Below are 19,502 nucleotides of genomic sequence, written 5' to 3'. Positions count from 1 at the left end.
GCCGCCGCAAGTTCCAGAACCACCAGATCCAATCTAGACACCATCATAGAGGGGTTCATCATGTCCATTGGTACCTCTCCGATGATACGTGAATAGTTCTTTATAGACCTACGGTTCCGTAGTTAGTAGCTAGATGGCTTCCTCCCTCGCTTTTGATTCTCAATAAATGGTCTCTTGGAGATCCATATGATGTAATTCTTTTTGCAGTGTGTTTGTTGGGATCCGATGAACTTTGAGTTTATGATCAGATCTATCTTTTTATCCATGAAAGTTATTTGAGTCTTCTTTGATCTCTTATATGCATGATTGCTCATAGCCTCGTATTTCTTCTCCGATATTTGGGTTTTGTTTGGCCAACTTGATCTATTTATCTTGCAATGGTAAGAGGTGCTTTGTGATGGTTGGATCTTACGGTACTTGATCCCAGTGACAGAAGGGGAACTGACACGTATGTATCGTTGCTATTAAGGATAATAAGATGGGGTCTATTTCTACATAAATAGATCTTGTCTACATCATGCCATCGTTCTTATTGCATTACTCCGTTTTCTCATGAACTTAATACACTAGATGCATGCTGGATAGCGGTCGATCTGTGGAGTAATAGTAGTAGATGCACGCAGGAGTCGGTCTACTAATCTTGGACGTGATGCCTATATGATGATCATTGCCTGGATATCGTCATGATTATTTGAAGTTTTATTAATTGTCCAACAGTAATTCGTTTACCCACCGTTTGCTATTTTTCTCGAGAGAAGCCACTAGTGAAATCTACGGCCCCCGGGTCTCTTTTATATATTTGCCTTTGCGACCTATTTTCCTTTGCTTTTATTTTCAGATCTATTAAACCAAAAATACAAAAAATACCTTGCTGCAATTTATTTTATCTTGCGTTCCCGTGAGATCTATTAATCAAATTATTACAACTTTCTCACGTCCGTTTGCCAATTTCTGGCACCGTTACTCGAAAGGGATTGACAACCCCTTTAATACGTCGGGTCGCGAGTATTTGTTATTTGTGTGCAGGTGTCGTTCACGTAGTGTTGCGTGGTTCTCCTACTGGTTCGATAACCTTGGTCTCGTCACCGAGGGAAATATCTACTGTTGGTGTGCTGCATCATCCCTTCCTCTTTGGGGAAATACCGACGTAGTCCTAGCATACATCAAAAGGAATTTCTGGCGCGTTGCCGGGGCGACATCATCAACATCTACTAGGTTCCTAATCACAAATCTCATCTCCTTGCAACTTACATTATTTGCTATTTGCCTGTCGTTTTCCTCTCCCCCACTTCACAAAAATTTGTCGTTTTATTCGCCCTCTTTTTCGTTTGTCGTTTTCTTGCCGGATCTGTTTTTTAGTGCAATCTTGTTGTGTAGTCACAATGACTCAAGAGAACACCAAGTTGTGTGATTTCTCAAATACCAACAACAATGATTTTATTGGCACTCCGATTGCTCCCACCACTAGTGTGGAGTCTTGTGATATTAATACTGCTTTGCTGAATCTTGTTATGAAAGATCAATTTTCCGATACTCCTAATGAGGATGCCGCATCCCATCTTAACACATTCGTGGGATTATGTGATATGCAAAAAAATGGATGTGGACAATGATGTCGTGGATATGAAATTATTTCCGTTTTCTTTGCGAGATCATGCAAAAATTTGGTTTTCTTCTTTGCCTCGTAATAGTATCGATTCTTGGAATAAGTGCAAAGATGTTTTTATCACTAAGTATTTTATGCCCGCGAAATTGTTTCCCTTGGAATCCAGATCATGAATTTCAAGCAACTGAACATGAGCATGTTGCACAATCGTGGGGAAGGATGAAAATGATGCTAAGGAACTGCCCAACTCATGGGTTAAATATTTGGATGATCATGCAAAAAATTTATGCGGGGTTGAATTTTGTTTCTCGTAATCTTTTAGATTCTGCCGCGGGTGGTACTTTTATGGAAATTACTTTGGGTGAAGCCACCAAATTGCTAGATAATATCATGGCAAATTATTCACAATGGCATACCGAAAGAGCTCCTACTAGTAAAAAAATTAATTCGGTTGAAGAAATTTCTTCTTTGAGTGAAAAAGTCGATGCTCTTATGAAATTGGTTACTAGTAAAAGTGCTCCTATTGATTTTAATGATATGCCTTTGTCCACTTTGATTGAGAAAAATAGTGATGCTGTAGATGTGAATTTTATCTCGTGAAACAATTTCAATAGCAATGCTTATAGAGGTAATTTTAATCCTAGGCCTTTTCCTAGTAATTCCTCTAATAACGATGGTAATTCCTATGGTAATCCTTCTTATAATAATAATAATAATAATAGGAACACCTCTTATCTTGAGAATAATATTAAATAATTTATCAACACTCAAAAGGTTTGCAATGCTACAATGGAAGAAAAGTTGAATAAAATTGATGATTTGTCTAGAAGTGTTGATAGAATTTCTCATGATGTAGAAAATCTCAAGATGAATTTTTTTGTGCCTAAGGTTGAGGAATCAATTAAAGCTCTCTATGTTTCTATGGATGAAAGTAAGAAAAGAACCTCTATGCTTAGAGCTAGAAGAGAATTTTTAGAAAAAGCATTTTCTAGTGATTGATTTCACAAAAATGATGAAGATCTTAAAATGATTGGTGTTTCTTCTATTGATTCCTAGTTTGGTAAAGTTAAGATTGATGAAAAAGGGACCGAAGAAGAGTCAACTTTAGTTAGAAGGCGTCCCGATAATTCGGAGGGTGAAAATCTTGTTGAGAAAATTGATAAAAGTTGGTTTGGAGAGGTCAAAACTTTAACCAGTGATGTGCCCACTCTTTTGGATTACAAATACTTTAATTATGATAGTTGCTCTTTGATTGATTGTATTCTTTGTTGTGATCCATAATAAATTCACCCCATGCTTATGAACAAAATAAAGCTTTTACTAAACATATTGTTGATGCCATGATGAAAGATTTAGAAGAAAAGTTGGAATTAGAAGTTTCAATTCCTAGAAAATTACATGATGAGTGGGAACCTACTATCAAAGTCAAGATTGAAAATTATAACTATTTTGCTTTATGTGACTTGGGTGCTAGTGTTTCTACAATTCCGAAATCTTTATGTAATGTGCTTGGTCTTACCGATATTGAAGAATGTTCCTTAAATTTGCACTTGGCGGATTCTACTATTAAAAAGCCTTTGGGAAGAATTAATGATGTTCTTATTCTTGAAAATAGGAATTATGTGCCCATAGATTTTATTGTTCTTGATATTGATTGCAATCCGTCTTGTCCAATTATTCTTGGTAGACCGTTTTTACGCACTATTGATGCCATGATTGATATGAAAGAAGGCAATATTAAGTTCCAATTTCCACTAAGGAAGGGTATGGAAAACTTCCTAGAACAATAATTGGGCCACCATATGAATCAATCACGAGGGCATCTTATGGATCTAGAAATAAAGATGACAAAACTTAGATCCTTGCTTTATGCCTAGCTAGGGGCGTGAAACAATAGCACTTGTTGGGAGGCAAGGTGGACGACGGCGGGGATGAAGTGAGAGGACGGGATGGAAGGATCCCGGTCCGAAGCCATGGATGTGAGAGGTCGATCTCTTGTAATGGCCGGCGGCGTCGGGGTATCAGCTCCGGCATGGTGGAGGAGGACGGCGGTGGATGGGGTGGCGAACGGAGGAGGATGGGGTGGAGAGGGTGTTTTGGCGCCCACGGAGTACTAATGGGGAAATGGAGGGAGAGAGGAAGGAGGGAACCATGTCTTCAGGGTGCGCTTGTCTCAAATGCGAGGAAATTTACAAACTTAGCCCCTGTTTAAAATTTCCTACATCACAGCAATATTAGTCGGTTGGGGATAGGACGGTAATCTCGCATACACCGAATATTTGCCGACGAGAGTTTGTTTTTGGCGCTCATCGTTTATGAATCAGGGAGGTAGTCGATTTCGGCCGAGGAGACATTGTGTTTTCGCGCCCACCATGTATGAATCCGGGTGAGAGGCGGTTATGTCATGTTTGAGTGAAATTACAAACCTACCCCTATCGAAACCTATAGAAATCGAGCTGATAGGCTTTGCGTGGCAGGGATAGGCAGTAATTTCCATCTCGCAGATTTTGGTTCCGGGCGGTTACTGCGACTTTCCCTTCTTTGTTCAAATTTTTGCAGAGCAAGAGTGCACGTTTACCGTGCCAACTCAATTCGAATCCAGTTTGTATTCTATTTTTGTTCGGGCAGGATTTATTTTTGATTGGAATAACATTCTATATACATCAATTTTTATATATATACTTTCAAAATCACAACACCCTTTATACATAAATATGGTTTACAAATGACATGATCTCAGATTCATAAGGCTGTATCCATCTTAATTTGGATTTTCAAATATTTGAAACCACTTTATGTTGAAATCCAATGTATGCATTCCTCGCTAGCTGTCTCCAATTAATGTGTGTTTCATGCGGGTTTTTATTTTTTTACTTCTCAAACATGTATAATGTGTTTCACACACGCAACATATAGTGTAATCCCGTTTAGACATTAATTGCATATAAACCATGCATTGTCTCTAATTAAAGAATCTATGGATCACTAATATTGATAAACTATATAACATTACACGTGTCCCCAAATTCAAATGAATATGCATGTTTGATACAACAATTTGTGTTATGATATTATCGATGTCATGATCTCCAGTTTAAAAAGTTGAATCCCCTTTAATCCAGATATTCGTCTCATATAGCTATCACTCATGCTTATATAGGAGTATCTCTCTAGACCTATACGCGTTCATCGTCTCTCGGGTATCTCTCGTGCTACCTGTATGTCGACAATGATCTTTTATCTTTGTAACACACTAACGGTACTCTCTCCCTCTACCTCCATCACTCTATCTCTCTCTAAGTATACCACACTACCTGTTATGTGTCTCTAACTATGATTCTCCATGTGAAATCTCTTTCTCTCACACAAACACAAACTTCGTCTCCCGGGGTCTCATTTCTCTCTACTATTCCCTTGTGTGCCACTCGCACACACCCTCTCACACAGAGATGTCTTTTGCTCCTTAGGTATGAGAAGCTACGACTCTTCCTCTTAAATATCTCTTTCTCACACACAAACACAAACTCTGTCTCCCAGGGTCTCATATCTCTCCACCATTCTCTTGTATGTCGCTCACACACTCTCTCTCTCCCTAGAGATATCTTGCGTTCCCTCATATGTCTCTCTAGCTATCACTCTCGTTGTGAAATATCTTTCTCTCTCGCAGACACAAAACTCCCTCTCTCGGGATCTCATTTCTCTCCGATATTTTTTTGTATGTGAGTCACGTGCACCCTTTCTTCATCTCTCTCACACCCACACACATAACTCAGCCTTCTCATCCACTCGACTCCTATCTCTAATGCACACTAGCTAGCATCTTTATCTTTCTATTTATCTTTTTCTCCATCAACCTTCTTTCTCGCCCTCACTCTTGCTTCCTATCATGCACACTATGTATGTTTCTCTCTACATGCAGTCAAGTGCCCTCTTTTTATCTTTCTCTCTCACACACGTAACTTCACCCTCTGAACCACCCGGCGATCATCTCCAACACTCAAACTAGCCGATGTCCCTCTAGCTAGCATTTCCATCTCTGTATCTATCTGTAGTTTCTCCGTCAACATTTCTTTCTCGCACACACTCTTGCTTCCTATCACCCACACTATATATGTCTCTCCATACATGCATTTATAGGTTGATCTCTTTTGCACAATCGTTGTGTCTAACTCCCTCTGCTCGCCATAGATCCATGCTCCAGCCCACGCCACTATCTCTTAAAGACAAAAACACATGCTCAATTGTCGGGCCTTCTTCCCTGCACTCTCACATGCCTGCATATTGTCATACCGATCTGTCTCTCCCATGTCGTTGATCTTATGACTTATGTCTTCTTTCTTTTATCTCGATCATGCGCGCGCGCACACACACATCCACATATACATGTATACCTCTCGCACATGCACGTTCAAGGTCTCTATGTCTCCATACGTAGTTAATTACCCTCAACCCTAATGCCATATCGAATCGTTCTCTTCTTGTGTGCACATAACTTCCGTCTGGATGGGTAAAACACACACTCACACTTAGCAATCTCCTTCTAGCTACCACCCTCTCACTCTTCCCCTATATCCCCGAAACTAATAAGACCATCCCTTCATTTAATTCCCGCCTACATGCACCATCGATATATAGTAGTCTTCCTCGGTGTCTCTCTAACAAACACGTTCTCTCGATGTCGACTGCTCTCACACGCACACACCTTCTCTTCCCTCTCTACGGGCCTTTTCTCTCTCGCACCCCATCATTGGTGGCCTCTGCCATACACATCACCTCTCTATGATGAAGCCATGCACACTTAAATTACATCCGCCACCGAGGACCCCGCGTCACACACACACACACGCACCCACCCACCCCACACACACACACGCACCCACCCACCCACCCACCCCCCACACACACTAAGACTCCATCTCACACACGCACACACACGCACGCACCCACCCACCCACCCCCCAGACACACACGCACACACTAAGACTCCATCTCACACACACATGCTCTAGGCGGTGAAGGAAATATGCCCTAGAGGCAATAATAAAGTTATTATTATTTCCTTATATCATGATAAATGTTTATTATTCATGCTAGAATTGTATTAACCGGAAACATAATACATGTGTGAATACATAGACAAACAGAGTGTCACTAGTATGCCTCTACTTGACTAGCTTGTTAATCAAAGATGGTTATGTTTCCTAGCCATAGACATAAGTTGTCATTTGATTAACGAGATCACCTCATTAGGAGAATGACGTGATTGACTTGACCCATTCCGTTAGCTTAGCACTCGATCGTTTAGTATGTTGCTATTGCTTTCTTCATGACTTATACATGTTCCTATGACTATGAGATTATGCAACTCCCGTTTACCGGAGGAACACTTTGTGTGCTACCAAACGTCACAACGTAAATGGGTGATTATAAAGGTGCTCTACAGGTGTCTCCAAAGGTACTTGTTGGGTTGGCGTATTTCGAGATTAGGATTTGTCACTTCGATTGTCGGAGAGGTATCTCTGGGCCCACTCGGTAATGCACATCACTATAAGCCTTGCAAGCATTGTGACTAAATGAGTTAGTTGCGGGATGATGTATTACGGAATGAGTAAAGAGACTTGCCGGTAATGAGATTGAACTAGGTATCGAGATACCGACGATCGAATCTCGGGCAAGTAACATACCGATGACAAAGGGAACAACGTATGTTGTTATGCGGTCTGACCGATAAAGATCTTCGTAGAATATGTGGGAGCCAATATGTGCATCCAGGTCCCGCTATTGGTTATTGACCGGAGACGTGTCTCGGTCATGTCTACATAGTTCTCGAACCCGTAGGGTCCGCACGCTTAACGTTACGATGACAGTTTTATTGAGTTTTGATGTACCGAAGGAGTTCGGAGTCCCGGATGAGATCGGGGATATGACGAGGAGTCTCGAAATGGTCGAGACGTAAAGATCGATATATTGGACGACTATATTCGGACTTCGGAAAGGTTCCGAGTATTTTTCGGAGTACCGGAGAGTTACGGGAATACGTATTGGGCCTTATTGGGCCATACGGGAAAGAAGGAAAAGGGCCTCAAGGGTGGCCGCACCCCTCCCCTTGGTCTGGTCCGAATTGGACTAGGGAAGGGGGGCGCCCCTTCCTTCCTTCTCTTTTTCCCTTCCTCTTTTCCTATTCCATATGGGAGGTGGAATCCTACTAGGACTAGGGAGTCCTAGTAGGACTCCACACTTGGTGCGCCCCCTCCTAGGGCCGGCCTCCTCCTCCCTTGCTCCTTTATATATGGGGGCAGGGGGCACCCCATGGACACAACAATTGATCCTTGAGATCTCTTAGCCGTGTGCGGTGCCCCCCTCCACCATATTACACCTCGATAATACCGTTGCGGAGCTTAGGCGAAGCCCTGCGTCGGTGGAACATCATCATCGTCACCACGTCGTTGTGCTGACGAAACTCTCCCTCAACACTCGGCTGGATCGGAGTTCGAGGGACGTCATCGAGCTGAACGTGTGTGGAACTCGGAGGTGCCGTGCGTTCGGTACTTGATCGGTCGGATCGTGAAGACGTACGACTACATCAACCGCGTTGTGATAACGCTTCCGCTGTCGGTCTACGAGGGTACGTGGACAACACTCTCCCCTCTCGTTGCTATGCATCACCATGATCTTGCGTGTGCGTAGGAATTTTTTTGAAATTACTACGTTCCCCAACAGGCGGAGCATTTGTTCCTACCACCCTTCGTCCAACCTTACCCGTATGATAAACAATCACCTTAATTTACTTGTGTAACATGGACAAATTCCACTTTACTTTAGTAGTTAGCAAACTTATCATCTCTACTCTTACAAAAAACCGAGTTGATGATGATGGTGTGCCTACCATCTTGTAATATAGACCGTCCGATCTATATCTAACGGATAGAAAGCAAACTATGATAATTTTACAAAAGATACCCGCACCTCTCTCCACATCCTTATCTCCCACAACCTCATTGCTAAGCAATTAAAAAAGGAAGTCTCTGGAACAATCTAGCATGGTGGCCGCTGCCGCCTGCCGGCGCCGTCCGTCCCCATGCCTCCGACCAGTCCGACCACCAGTCACCACCACGCTCCACTCCTCCTCACCTTATCTCTCATCTTTCATTTTTTCGATGAAATTCTCGAGATACCAGTTTTCCGATAAAATTCTTGAGATATCATTAGTTTTTACACATGGGATTACTCTTGCATGGGTCAATCACAACAGGTGTTTTGTAAAAAAATGCATATTGATGTTCCGTGCAATGCACGAGCATCTTGCTTGTAATTATATAATGCAAATCACGACCAGAAAGTGACATTTTTTTTACAACCACGTTAACATGGCCACGTAAATCACTAGCTAAGTCTAATACCATTATACTTATATCCCGATGCATAAGGTTGAGTACATGTCCGAAGAGTAGAGTCGCACACACGCACTCTGTCTCTCAGAATCTCACACACACACACCAGTTACGTGACGCCCACTTAAGCAGACACGCATGTTACAATTTGTGCACCCGCGGGTACACGTGATAGTGCGCATTTATTTAGGCCGGACGGCGAACCCAAACAGTAGCTGCATTCATTCCCCTCCCGCCGAATCTTCTCTGGTCGCCGTCGCCCGGTAGCCATGGCTGGGCCGAAGGTAACGACATACGCCATACTCCCGCCGGAGCGGCGCTTTAATCTGGAAATTTTAGTGGTCATGCATGCATCTTTTTGTGCTAGCACTCCTATATAAGGGTTGACCGGTCGCTTCCCGCGGACGTGCGCGGGCGGTGGAAGAGGAAGGAGAAGGGAAGCGGGCTGTGGAGTAACATTTTTTACCACAATTTCTTAGGAAACTGAGTGCAATAATTGAGTAGTTGCAAACTACCAGCACTACACCTGAAATGGTTCAAAACCAATACTCCCTTGCCAGCGCGTGCTTCCCGCGTGAAACTGTCAGCGTCGCCCTGGAGCGTCAGTGCCGCATTAATGCCCGGCCAGAGCGGAGGCGACCCCTCACTGGCGTCGGCTTTGAAGCAGCGCGGCGGCCGAGAGAGCGCCGCTTCCCGGTGCACGCGACTGCTCCGTGTCGAGACTGGCCATAGTTTGGATGAGTCTCCATCATGGGGAGCCACACTAACTGTGATGATATGGATCGTTCGATCGATGAAGAACACGTGGGACTGGAACTACGAGACGGACATGTACCCAGGAGTGGATGTACGAACCTGAGTAATATGGCGCGGTAAGTGAAGTAGAAAGGCACAAATAGTATGAACATGCGTGGCATATAGGCATTTGTCTACTACATACCACTAAATGTTCTACGTGCAATGTAAGGTGATGTTATGGAGTACGTGCCTAGGTACTTTACTACTACTATATTAATTGGAGGCACATATTAGGTTTTATATTTGTTTACGTGCATGCCCTGAGACCTTCCAACTAGAGGTGTCTTTCTCTCTGGGTCACACTTTGTATCGTTCGTACCACTAGCACTACTACGTGTGGTCTCCGACCCATAAGTGGAAGAATTGAGACACTCTACCACGCTTTTCATGTCCCACTCCTTTCATTGACGTGTGGGACATCCAGCACGTGCCGTGTTTGGCACTCCTTCGTCGTAAGAGTTGAAACGCTAGCATTCATCAGAAAAATAATAATATAAATCAGCAGTGATACTATACCACGCGGTTTCCTTGCTCCTCGATATCAAAAAGAATACTTCCGTTTGCCAACATGTGGGACGTCGACCATCCTGGTCCACTTGCCATGCACGCAGAACTCCAAGGGAGAGTCACCCTGGTCGTCACGCTGTAGTAATAATGACTAATGAGTCGTCAAATCACATGCCCAACCTTTCCCACTGTGAAGTTGCTCGGACGAAGGAACCATCATGACTTCGTTGAATTCCGCTTCTTGAAGAAAACTACAGTATCAGCAGTACTGCTAGCAACATTAGTTACTCCAGCAAAGGCCTCCTTTCGTTCATAGGATAGGAATTTTATAGGAATATGAAAATCATAGGAAGTGAGATGACATGCATCTCAATTCCTATAGAGAAAGTGATGCCATTTGATGCATAGGATAGGAATTTTCCATTGAGTCTAGGCTAATGTACTGGTAATTTGCTCTAGAAACTACAGTAGTATATACTAGTACCGGTACATGATCGTACTCAGACACAGACACACACACTAACTACTAGTACTACTACTTCTCACATGCTGGCCAGACGCCGTTGTTCTCCTTCCCGGCTTTGTCGGCGACACCCCACCGTGCTTGGATCTCCGCCGACCTCTCCGCAGCAGCGTGTGCGTCCTCTTCTTTCTTGTAGCAGCGGGCCTCTCTTTTCTTGAGTGCTTTCTGACTTCTCCGCTCACTACAACAAATATGTCAACTTGCGACCCTCACTATTGGTCACTGAAAGGTCATTGATTTTCATTTGCGACCTTTTTTTGACCAAAAACAGATGGTCAAAAGCTGGCAGTCGTAAACTGAAATTAACGACCTTCTCTGTGAGAAGGTCGTGGAATTCCACGACCAAAACAAAAGGTCGTTGATTCCATGACCTTCTATTTTGGTCGCTAGCTCTCTGCCCAGGCCACGTCAGATCCAACGTGGCAATCTGACGTGGCAAAATTGCGACCAATTGAAAACGTCAAAAATTAGAATCGGCCCGGTCCAATTGGGTGTTTATATGGGTCGAGCCCATTAATTCAGCCAATTTAGTGTATTTTTTCTGTCAATTTCTGCACGGGCCATACTTCCATATTAGGGGGCCTCGGCCTTTTTTGCAATATATTTATTTATTTATTTATTTATTTATTTTCGGAGGCTTTTTTGTTTCACTTTTTAAACAGACCAATGCGTGTTGGGCCGTGGCCTTTTTCAGCCTAATTAGTTGTCCAGTATTAGAACTCAGATTTGAAATAAATGTTTGGACACAATTGTTTGGGCACAAGACCTCTTTAATCCAGTTACACACACGCATCCGACATTGTTTCATATTCAAATCAGGAAAACTCAATGTCGAATTCAGATCATCCATCATATCACATCACATAACACATCTCCCAGGTTTAGATAACATAACAAAATCATCTCAGGAATACATTTCCTTACACAGGAATTATGGCACATCTGCTACTATCTTAACATGTACGTATATGCATGTGTGCTTGCTTGACCGGCGCATGCATCACTGTAGCAGCCAAGCAAGTAGGCATCGTTGACGTCTACTCACAGCTTTCCTCGCACCAGAGAAAGAATCAAAACAAAAAATATTAGTAACTTTAAATCAGAAAGTATATCCACGTCACCATAAAATAGTCGCAGACCATCACACAAAAGCCAAATACTATGAACTGATGATTAGTAGACACGGACATGATTCGCTACGTAATGGCTACCACAAGCAAAAGTGACAAGTGTGTAAGCAAGCTGCTAGTGTACACAAGGTGATTGAGCTCCTGCTGTTTAGTACGTATACACGGTAGGCTACTGCTGCTAGTGTTCTAAACCAACAGAGCATGCTATAGGAGCAGAAAATAGGGAGCTAGGGCTAGAAGATGGATCCGACTCACCGGAGAGCTTGTGGTCACCGCCGTCACGCCGGTCGCCTCAAGAAGCACCACTGAGCCGGAGACGGTGCTAGACGTGAGCAAGAGCAGAGCACCTGCTGCGTCCATTTCAAAATAGAACAAGATCAAAAAATTAGGAAGGGTTGCAAACTCATTCATTCTCTGGGCAGTTTGATTCGATTGACAGACAGCAGCAGGATGAGGGTAGCATCTCGATTTCAACAGCAAAAGTAGCGGTAGGAATGTAGGATTGAGCTGGACAGATAAATGAACAGGAGGGAGCAGGGAGCAACCTTGTGTGTGGGGTGGTGGTTGTAGGGCTGGACGTCGAGTTTGTGAGGCTTCTGGCTAGGAAGTACCAGCAGGCTCTAGAAGCTTCCATCGCACGGGATTTCCGCGACAACGGTAGTGCAGTTTGTCTCCCGGGCAGTTTGGCTCGCAGGATTGATCCGTCAGGAAACGCAAGCTTCCTCAGCAGATCGAAGTCATGGTTTTCGGGTTTTTCACTGCCATAATCACACGCAGAGTTAGCATCAAAGATTTCTTTCAGTTTCAGCACATGAAAAGAAAACTGAAAGTGGTCTAAAGATATACACGTGTGGAAAAGCTAAAAGTTCTCCACTGCATGTAATGTTCGTTACCTCACGTATATAGCGCAACCGCCGACTACCCATGCTGCGGCGTGGTATTCCGCCATCGGGTGAACGCTCTGTCAACACGACAATGAGCAGTGGCAGACACGACTGAAGCTACCAAGACAATATAAAATTTATATAATCAGTACCACTGCTCAACTTTTGCAATAGTTCAGAAAAGAACAATGAGTTTTCAGTAAAGAAGAATATGTTTAAATTTAGGGGCGCTTCTATTTTTCTTGTCATAAGAAGTGGCTAGAGCCTTCTCTGTTTGGTGAAGGTGCCGATGGTATGCACGTCTGTATTTACAAGAACAACAGCTGGGATTTTTGTATGAGTAAGGAAAGGATAGATGATTTTTTTGAAGATCCACAAACCCAGGCACAACAAGTTTTTACCAGACTGTCAACATATATACAGTATTGCAGTTATGTTTACAATCAGGTAGACACACTTGGCATATGCACAACAAATAGAATCTGCCAACATGTGATAAGAACAAAGAACCTACCTATTGGATTTGATTAAACTTTCTCTCTCTGCTCATCCTCAAGCGCAACTCCACCGAGAACAACATCCTTTATTTGGCCTAGCAAGGAAATGAAAAAGCACCATTAGGAATGGAAATTCATATGAGACAACTATCTATCAAGCACTTGACTGAAACAACAAGAAATCGTCAGCCTCTACCTCTAGTCTGGTACCAAATCCCCACAAAATCATTCAGGCCAAAGTCACAAGCACAAAAGCAGGTTACAGCCAGGATCTATGATAATTTTCTACTATGCACTAGTATTGCTGGGTAACTCATCTAGCAAGACAAAATACACAGGATAAACTCGTCGGGCGTACAAGGCGGGCTTGCTGCAACCACAAAATCACAAGCCCTCTAAAACCTGGTGCCCATGTTCCTATTATTGTTTGTTCGTTCATTCATCACCCTAGCGTAGTGGATTCTATCTAACCAGATGATCTGTGTGGCTTGGTGACAAAAGCAATCTAAGAAGGTAATCTAGCAACATCTGATCTGAGATAATCATCCAGGCACGCTTGTGATTATGTAGGAACAGTAGTAGTAACCGGCACGACGACGCTGTGAAAGGAAACAATAACTGGTGATTAACAATACAGTACATGATCTACACAGTTAACTAAAGCGTTGCTGTTTGAATCCACACAGTTCACTGAATATCTTGGACACTGCATCTTCAGGTCTGACAAGGCAGGGAGAGGGAGGGGGTTACCTACAGCTGCAGGCAGGAAGATGGGTGGGAGTTGGGCGAGGTCCATGGTGACCTTCCGTGCTTCCTCCCTCCCTCCTCGAGTGGTTCTCCAATCCAACACATACATATATATATATATACAGAATTCAGCATGAATCATTGGTCTTAGTTGTATATGAGACTAGTTGGGCTGTGTATTCTAAGCTCCAAGCAAGTTACAGAAGAAACTGAAGATGAACCGTATATAACAGACTAAAAAATCAAATAGAAACCCAAAAATTAAATGCAAGTAGAACAGGAAGGATTACAACAGGTTCAATTCAATCAATTCCTAAGCATTGAATCAGTAGCATAAGCATGCAGCAACAACATAAGCATTTAATCAACAGCAGCGTGAGCATAGGCATTAAATCAGCAGCAGCAACTCATCGAAACCAAAAGGTTCCAGATCATGTACGCTGGTCCTATACTTCTATCTTCAATAGAATGTTGCAATCAAACATTCTGTAATCTGGATAAACACGGACATCAAGCAAACTGTGCATGTAGGACGATTCATCAGCTAAAAAAGAGAGGCATTTTGGGTGATTACCAAATACAGCCTTCTAAAGCGTGGTTATATGGTCTGAAACTCTGAATCAAGTGGCCAACAAGTGGCTGCTAGGTGAGTATCGATGACTCAGCCATGATTACTGACTGGCTCACCATAGATGTATACTACATAAAATGCGTAGCGTGTGTCCATCCAAGTGGATGAAGACGCGTAGTGTGAGGGAGTGTGGGCGCCAGACGGAGACGGTCAAGTATATACTAACTCAACAATTCAGTCAAAGTCACATGGATTATCAATCTATATATGAAACCTTCCGCATTAATAGGATGCATGCACTATACCAGCGTTGTGCTGTGTTGCAGGGTTCAGACCTGGGATGGTCAAACTCAAAGTACCCGCAAAATAAAATAAAATGTTTCAGTTCATTTGCACGTGGCACTGTCCATTTCATAAGAGTAATCGGTACCACGAGTAACCCATTGGCTACACTAGATAATATCATGGATTCACGGTCGAATCATGCTGATAAGGCCACACTGACATGAACTAACTGAAATTTGGATTCTCTGGGAACGATGGTATCTGCACTAAGGTTGCATTGACACAAACCAATTGTAATAAGTACACGCGAATGAAACTGGAACTCAAAGATTCAGTGGAGGCTAAATGCATATAGAAGAACTTCGATTTGTATTTGGAGGCAGAGAGGGGAATCTCACCCCGTTCGCTAGGCGGGGAAGAGGAAGCAGCCCCCGGCCCACGCGCTGGGGGAGAGGAGGCAGGTGCTCCTCCACCTCCTCTGGCCACTAGGATGGCTCGCCGGGGACGGCTGCTTTGGGAGGAGGACGTGAATCCGCGTGAGGACGTCGCCTTCGCTGCTGGGGACGTACGGGGCCGGAGAAGATTCACTGGTGGGGGGGGGCTGTGGCCGACGTGTAGCTTGGGTGGATCCTCCTCGAGGAGGTTGGCCTTGGCGCGGCGGATCTCGGCGTTGAGCATGCGCCGTCGATGGTGGGAGAGGCGGCCGCCCGAGCAAATCAATGAGAAGGGGTCAGAGGTCGTGGCCGTGCGAGGCAAATCGCCAGTAAAACGACTAGCTGGGAGGAGACGGACCTGATTTGACCAGCGGGGACCGCTGCGTGTCCTCGCCATCGAGGATCTGGCCGCCGTCTCGCTCGCACGGCCTGGATCCGCCCGCCGCGTCGTGGTCGGAGTGGAGAAGATGGTGAGGTCGGCGGCGGAGCCGAAGGGGCCGGAGACGGAGGTTGGCCGCGCCGGGGACGCCATGAGATGCTCTGCGATCCGCGGGCGAGGAGCAAGGCGATGAGGAGCAGGCATGCGGGCGCGAACGGCAGGAGCAGGTGGTCGTCCACAAAGGCGAGGAGGAGCGGCTTGAGGTGGGAGGGGAGCGGAGGTCGCGGCGGGATCGGCCGCGGTAGGTGGTGGCGGCGGTCCAATGGAGGGAGAGGGGTTAGGGTTTGGGCTGCGGATCGTGGGGGAGGAGTGGTGTGCGGGGGAGAGGGGGGAGGAGTGGTGTGCGGTGGGTGAGTGGTGGCATTCGGCCACTGACAGCTGTCAGTGTCCTCAACGACATGTGGTGTAGGTGAGGGGAGCTGCTTTCGGGTGGGTGTGGGTGGGGAGAGGATGAGGGGTGTGGGCCGTTGGATCTACCAGTATCCGACGGTCTCTAATGCTTGATCCGCCTGACATGCCCATAGACCAATCAGAACGAAGTGCGGGCTTAGATGACGTTATGACCATCTAAAATGGTCGCAATCAATTTTCCATTTTCCGAGTGCCCGAAATGAGTTCTTTTGTGAAGGACCTACCATATATTTGTTGCAAAATTAGACCAAATCAATTTTCTAAAATACTAGGCCATATTTAATGCACAATTGACAAAATGGTTGGGTGTCAAAAGTTTTGATCCACCTCTGGTGAAAAAGACAAATTTCCGCCGATTCAGTAGGAAGCGGGTCAAATTTGAATTGCGGCTGCCTCGTAGTTTGCTCTTTATTTTTTCCAAAAATCATTTCTAGGTACATAAGTATGTATTTAATCAGAGAAACACCAAGAAAATTCCAAGATTCAACCACTAGTTAGGAACGGTCATTCCCGCCGTTTTGACCGCATTTTGAAACGGGCATAAAAAATTCAAAAAAAATCAAAAAATTGGAAAACCTTCGCATTGTGTCATTATATGTGACCAAGTTACCAGGAAAAATAATAAACTTGTAATACATCAATTCTTTTTAAAAAGTGTTCTCAGAAATGAGCTATCATGTATGAAGATTCATGGCTTTCAACCCAAATGATCAATCTTATGGCTACATTCATGGCATAGTTTGTTCAAATGATCTCATATTGTGCACAAGGGTGCATATTGGAATGACAAACAATGTTGCCTAAGGAAGTTTTCATTTTCTTTGGACGAAAAAACCATTTTCCATTTTCCGAGTGCCCAAAAGGAGTTTTTTGTGAAGGACCACCCAAATATTTGTTGCAAAATTGGACCAGGCCATATATAATGCACAATTGACCAAATGGTTGGGTGTAAAAAGTTTTGATCCACCTCTCGTGAAAAAGACAAATTTCCGCCGATTCAGTTGGAAGCGAGTCAAATTTGAACTGTAGCTGCCTTGTAGTTTGCTCTTTATTTTTTTTTTCCAAAAATCATTTCTAGGTACATAAGTATCTATTTAATCAGAGAAACACCAAAAAAAATTCCAAGATTCAACCACTAGCTAGGAACGGTCATTCCCGCCGTTTTGACCGCATTTTGAAACGGGCATAAAAAATTCAAAAAAAAAAATCAAAAGTTGAAAAACCTTCGCATTGTGTCATTATATGTGACCAAGTTACCAGGAAAAATAATAAACTTGTAATACAGCAATTCTTTTAAAAAAGTGTTCTCGGAAATGAGCTATCATGTATGAAGATTCATGGCTTTCAACCCAAATGATCAATCTTATGGCCACATTCATGGCATAGTTTGTTCAAATGATCTCATATTGTGCACAAGGGTGCATATTGGAATGACAAACAATGTTGCCTAAGGAAGTTTTCATTTTCATTGGACGAAAAACCATTTTCCATTTTCCGAGTGCCCAAAAGGAGGTTTTTTTGTGAAATACCTCCCAAATATTTGTTGCAAAATTGTACCAAATCATTTTTCTAAAATACTAGGCCATATTTAATGCACAATTGACCAAATGGTTGGGTGTAAAAAGTTTTGATCCACCTCTCGTGAAAAAGACAAATTTCCGCCGATTCTGCTTGAAGCGGGTCAAATTTGAACTGTAGCTGCCTTGTAGTTTGCTCTTTATTTTTTCCAAAAATCATTTCTAGGTACATAAGTATCTATTTAATCAGATAAACACCAAAAAAATCGAAGATTCAACAACTAGCTAGGTACGGTCATTCCGCCGTTTTGACCGCATTTTGAAACGGGCATAAAAAATTCAAAGAAATCAAAAAATTGGGAAACCTTCACTTTGTGTCATTATATGTGGCCAAGTTCCCAGGAAAAATCATAAACTTGTAATACGGCAATTATTTTAAAAAAGTGTTCTCAGAAACGAGCTATCACGTGGGGAGATCAATGGCTTTCAAGCCAAATGATCAATCTTATGGCCACATTAATGGCATAGTTTATTCAAATGATCTCATATTGTGCACAAGGGTGCATATTTGAATGGCAAACAATCTTGCCTAAGGAAGTTTTCATTTTCTTTGGACGAAAAAACCATTTTCCATTTTTCGAGTGCCCAAAAGGAGGTTTTTTTGTGAAGAACCTACCAAACAATTGTTGCAAAATTGGACCAAATCATTTTTCTAAAATACTAGGCCATATTTAATGCACAATTGACCGAATGGTTGGGTGTAAAAAGTTTTGATCCACCTCTTGTGAAAAAGACAAATTTTTGCCGATTCAGTTGGAAGCGGGTCAAATTTGAACTATAGCTGCCTTGTAGTTTGCTCTTTATTTTTTCCAAAAATCATTTCTAGGTACATAAGTATCTATTTAATCAGAGAAATACCAAAAAAATTCCAAGATTCAACCACTAGCTAGGAACGGTCATTCCCGCCGTTTTGACCGCATTTTGAAACGGGCGTAAAAACTTCAAAAAAATCAAAAAATTGGGAAACCTTCGCATTGTGTCATTATATGTGGCCAAGTTCCCAGGAAAAATAATAAACTTGTAATACAACAATTATGTTAAAAAAGTGTTCTCAGAAACGAGCTATCACGTGTGGAGATCAATGGCTTTCAAGCCAAATGATCAATTTTATGGCCACATTCATGGCATAGTTTGTTCAAATGATCTCATATTGTGCACAAGGGTGCATATTGTAATGGCAAACAATGTTGCCTAAGGACGTTTTCATTTTCTTTGGACGAAAAAACCATTTTCCATTTTTTGAGTGCCCAAAAGGAGGTTTTTTGTGAAGGACCTCCCAAATAATTGTTGCAAAATTGGACCAAATCATTTTTATAAAAAACTAGGCCATATTTAATGCACAATTGACCAAATGGTTGGGTGTAAAAAGTTTTGATCCACCTCTCGTGAAAAAGACAAATTTCTGCCGATTCAGTTGGAAGCGGGTCAAATTTGAACTGTAGCTGCCTTGTAGTTTGCTCTTTATTTTTTCCAAAAATCATTTCTAGGTACATAAGTATCTATTTAATCAGAGAAACACCAAAAAATCCAAGATTCAACCTCTAGCTAGGAACGGTCATTCTCGCCGTTTTGACCGCATTTTGAAACGAGCATAAAAAATTCAAAAAAAATCAAATAATTGGGAAACCTTCGCATTGTGTCATTATATGTGGCCAAGTTCCCAGGAAAAATAACAAACTTGTAAGATGGCAATTATTTTAAA

General features: G+C 43.0%; 1 long non-coding RNA gene across 1 annotated transcript; it reads right to left on the bottom strand.

Annotated features, from left to right (window-relative positions):
- Window positions 1-11,594: 11,594 nt before the first annotated feature.
- Window positions 11,595-16,124, bottom strand: LOC109771937 (uncharacterized). Its single transcript, XR_005756642.3, has 5 exons — window positions 15,338-16,124; window positions 13,354-13,431; window positions 12,849-12,956; window positions 12,211-12,713; window positions 11,595-11,872 (listed from the first exon to the last, which is right to left on the bottom strand). It is a non-coding gene; the product is annotated as an uncharacterized lncRNA (long non-coding RNA).
- Between the last annotated feature and the right edge of the window lie 3,378 nt (window positions 16,125-19,502).

This window comes from Aegilops tauschii, chromosome 5 (genome assembly GCF_002575655.3).
Source record: "Aegilops tauschii subsp. strangulata cultivar AL8/78 chromosome 5, Aet v6.0, whole genome shotgun sequence".
NCBI lineage: Eukaryota > Viridiplantae > Streptophyta > Magnoliopsida > Poales > Poaceae > Aegilops > Aegilops tauschii.
The sequence above is the reverse complement of the archived record's forward strand: the minus strand, read 5'-3'. Positions and strand labels throughout refer to the sequence as shown.